Source organism: Penaeus monodon, unplaced genomic scaffold (genome assembly GCF_015228065.2).
Source record: "Penaeus monodon isolate SGIC_2016 unplaced genomic scaffold, NSTDA_Pmon_1 PmonScaffold_8344, whole genome shotgun sequence".
NCBI lineage: Eukaryota > Metazoa > Arthropoda > Malacostraca > Decapoda > Penaeidae > Penaeus > Penaeus monodon.
In genome coordinates this window covers 1-5,127 of record NW_023663598.1, presented here as the reverse complement: position 1 = coordinate 5,127, position 5,127 = coordinate 1, and positions in this window count along the sequence as shown.

Sequence of the window (5,127 nt, the reverse complement as noted above, 5' to 3'; positions counted from 1 at the left end):
TATGCGACGCTATTCCAGAAAATTACTAAAAATCTTTAATATCACCTGTATGGAATATCCTAGGTAGGATTAGATTCCCTCTCGCTACATCACCATCGTCTCTAAAGATGATAAATATGATAATAACAATAAGATAATAATTATTACAATTACAGTAATGATAATATTAGTGATAATAATAAAAAGAAAATATAATAGTTATAACAATAATACAATAGTAATAAAAATTATAATAATAACACTAAAAATAATAATGGTAATAACAATAATAATCGTAAGATTAATAATAATAATAATGATAATAATAATAACAATAACAATAATAATAATAATAATAATAATGATAATAATAATAATAATAATAATAATAATAATAATAATAATAATAATAATGATAATGATAATGATAATGATAATGATAATGATAATAATAATAATAATAATAATAATAATAATAATAATAATAATAATAATAATAATAATGATAATAATAATCATAATAATCATAATCATAATCATAATCATATTAATAATAATAATAATAATAATAATAATAATAATAATAATAAAATAATAATAATAATAATAATAATAATAATAATAATAATAGTAATAATAATGATAATGATAATAATAATAATGATAATAATAATAATAATAACAATAATGATAATGAAAATAATAATAACAATTAAAAAAATAACAATAATAATATCAATCATAATAACAATAACAATAATAATAACAGTAATAAAAGTGGTAGCAATAATTATTATAATTTTATTATTATCATTATTATTATTGTTATTATTATTATCATTATTATTATTATTATTATTATTATTATCATCATCATCATCATTATTGTTATTATTATCTTTATTATTATTATTATTATTATTATTATTATTATTATTATTATTATCATTATTATTATTATTATTATCATTATTATTATTATTATCATTATCATTATTATTGTGTGTGAATATGTATGCACATATATTTGTGTGCATAATATGCAAGATACGATCATTAAATTTATGTTAAAATGATGGAGCAAACTCCTGACCAATATCTAACATTGACTATGGGGTAAGAATTAATCACAGAAATGTGTTGCTTCCCGTGTACCCGTTTGTGAACTTTGATGTGACGAAATCCATTGTCATAGGCAAGGGTTTCCCCCGGAAGAGAAGGAGGTTTACTATAATGGGCACTTCAAGCCCCCAAAACTATCATTTCCTTCCTCCCGTTTCCGTAACAACAAACAACTTGCACTGGGAAATATTCTCAAAAAAACCTTTGAAATGATGCTTTGAAAAAATGATAACCCCTTTGGGCTTTTTGGGAAAAATTCATACACATTTACTCTAGACACATGAAATACTAACATGGAATGCAAAATACTCACCACACACCACACACACACAAAACCACATACATAATACATCATCCCCTACATAAACAACACCACACACACACCACACACACAACCCCACACACACACACACACACACCACACACAAAATATAATAAAATTAATTAAATTATATATATATAATATATTAATATTAATATAATATATATAATTTTATTAGATATAATATATATAATTTTAATATATATATATATAAAATATATATATATAAATGCACACACACACACACCACGCACACACCACACAACCACACACACACAAACCCCAAAAACCACACAAACACCCCAAACACCAAAATATATATATATTTTTAAATATAATATTATAAAAAATTATATATATAATGTCATAAAATGCACACGCCAACACACACACACACACACCAAAACCCAACAACCACACACACACAAACACCACACGCACGCACATATTAATCATATCACAATAACGGTATTTCATGTTTGAGAGGTGGCCCTCCCCCATCCTTTCGCCACTTCGTTTTTCTTTCCATTGTCCCATCGAAAACCCCCAAAAATGTTTTTGTTTTACTCAGTCTTGTCTTCGGTTTTGCCTTTCCTCTGTTTCCTATACCATCCCTGTCGCAATTTTTCAAACTTTTACTCTCATAAAATGACCAATAAATTTTAATTTTCCTTTTTTTTCAGATGCCCAACGCCGGTCTTACAATTTTTTTTTTCCACCTTCCATATTCGTTTTCTTCTCTGTCCAGTTAATATAGTACCATCGTAACACCAATTTAAAAATTTTGTTTTTTTTTCTTGTGTATCTTTTCAGCACCCAACACTCAGAACCAAGATGCAATTGGGAAAATAATGATTTCAATAACCCAGCTTTGTCCGAAGGTAATGTTTGGGTCTTTCCAGATGTTTTTGGAGAAACTGGGGCTTTTTTGGAAAGGTAATTCTTTTTATTTCCGGTGATACTATTATTATTAAAACAGCCCCAAAGATAAGTAAACCCTTTTTACTTTTTCCAAAAATCTTTCCTTTGATTGTAATATGTTCATCATTGTTCATTCCGGTTTCTTTAACCTTCATGTTTTAGTTTTTTGGGCATTAAAAAAGCCACCCTTTTCGCTCGCTTCTCTAACTTTATCTATAGTTGTTGTTCGTTACTGCTGGAAATAAAAAACTTTATCGGGTACCTTAGATTTAAATTTTTTGTACCCCCAAACATCACAATTTCTTAAAAACCCAGAGCACCTTCAAATTGTTTCAGAATATTTTTAAAAAGGTGCGGGACAGAAGCAACCTGTCGCACCCTTTGTTACTTCGAACCATTCTGTTAACCCCATAAGTGGTTTTTTCAGTTTTTTTTGTTGGTCATACAGGTTTTATTAGTTATGAAATTTATATCTTAGTTTTCCAGAGGATATCGTGATAAATAATCAAAAACTTTTGAGTAATCGATGAAAAAACCCGGTATGTCTTTTTGATGTTTTATGTTTTTCTCTTGATCAATTTTGATTTAGAATCTGGTTTTGATACCTTTTTTCCCGGGGAAAAAACCCGTTTTCGTCTGCAATTCTTCTCTTAACTTAATTTATTCTTTCAGCAATAATTTTTAACAAAATTTTGGGTGCGTGATTATTTAAGAACGTCCCGTTTATTGTTGCATTGGGAGTGCATCACCTTTTTTAAGGGATGGGAGTAAAAAATGATTTTTCCCAGTCTTTGGCCATCTTTTTTCATTCCAAATTTTTGTACAGAGTTTGTAGAAAAGTATTTAACACTTTTGCCCCATTTAATGATTTTTTTCCGTGTTATTTCATTCATTCCTGAGCTCTTGTTATTCTTAACTCTTTTATGACTTTTTTAATTCGTTAGTATGGCGGGGGTTTATCTTCGTTCATTGAGTTAAATTTTGTTGTTTTTAATCTTTATTCTTTTTTTATAGGGGGGACAATTTGTTCCACATCTTTGACCCTTTTCTCCCTAAAACAATTTTGTTTGTTTTAAGAGTTTTTTTAGTCGAGCTTTAGAGGGGTGTTGGGCGCTCCATGTTTTGAGTCTTTTTTGAAAGTCGATAGTTTTTATTGGTGGTCATGTTGCAGTGGGGCCCGTCTGGGCTTGGATTTTTTGGGACTTTTTCCCTTTTTGGTTTTTAGCCAAGTAGCAATTTGGGTTTCGTATTCTTTTTTTCTGGTAAAACCCTGTAAAGTGTTTGGGTGGTGTTTTGGAAAAAAATATATTGGCTTTTTAAATAGATTATTTTTACTACGAATTCAAAAAAATCTTACCTCTTTTATTTTCTCCCAAGGGCCCAATTTTTCCCCGGTGTCATTTTTTTGATCATTTTTTCCTATTTTTCAGAGGTTCCCAATTCTTTTACATCTCTGTTAGGGAGTTTTCTAAAGTTTTTGAGAGTGTTATAAAAATTTTCCCCTTTCTTCTCCTTGCAAGTTTGGTTTGGGGGTTTGCATTTTTAAATACTAAGTTATGAGGTTTTGCTTGTATCCTGATTTAAAAAACGGGTTTTTTATTTGGGGGTTTCCCAATTGGGGCATTGCAATTTTTTTTTGTGAAATTGCAACTCCGGACTATAATTTTCTTCTTTTCCCGAAAAAAGAACTTTTATTTTTTTTAGTTTAAAACTTCCATACTTTCCAATGGGCCACTGATTCCTAGTATTTAATGTTTTATCTATCCATTTCGTTACAGCAGTATGTAATTTACCCCTTCTTTCATTTTTTCCTTTTCATTCCACTTTTCCCATTTTTTTGTGTTTCTAATTGGACTGTTTTTTTTATCTTCTTTGTCTTCCCGAGCGTGTTTAACATTTTTAGCCTGGTTTCCCCCTGAATTCGCGCCCCTTTATAAAACCCCCGCGCGGGCGATGTGGTATGAAATTTTCCTTTCTTTTTTAATCATTTGGGTTTAAGGTTTTCAGGAGAAATAAAATTTTATGGAACCCCCCCGGTCCTTCTCAGCCGCAGTCTCCAACTAATAGGAGGAACTATCTCTGCCGATTTTTAAAAATTACACGTAATCGCCCGACTATTTGGTGAAACCAGTAATCATAGAACCAAAGGGGTTTTCACCCCGATATCCATGCCCCTTTTCCGACATTTTTTCCGCAACCCCGGATGGGAGTAAAAGGGGCATCCTTTTTAAGGAAACCCCGGGGGCAGTTATTGTTTACCGGACAAACATATATATATATTATAAATTTATAATTATATATATAATTTTATATAATAAATATATATATATAAATATCGATAAATGCCCCGTCCCACAAAGGGTTGGCAATCATGGTTTCCATGATTTCTTTCAATTTAGAGCGGTGGTTTGCCGTTGCCTCCCCCCGGTGTTTTTACGAGTCCCATTCTATTTACCGGTTTTTGGGGCCCGCACGATTGGGCTGGCTTTCCCACCCCGCGGTTAGGGAGGGAATCGAGTGAAACTCACCCCCACCGTATCTGGTTTCCCAACTAAATTTTTAATCAACGCACACGAGAACCCCCATCGATGGTGTGTGAGCAAAGCATGCGATTTTATATATATTATATAAAAAATATATATATTATATATATAATATTAAATTTTTAGTAAATTTTATTATATAAATATATTATATATAATTTATAATTTTATATATTAATATAACGCACACAATAAACAAAAAAGAGGGGAGAGAGGCTTAAAAAGAAGACAATAAAATTA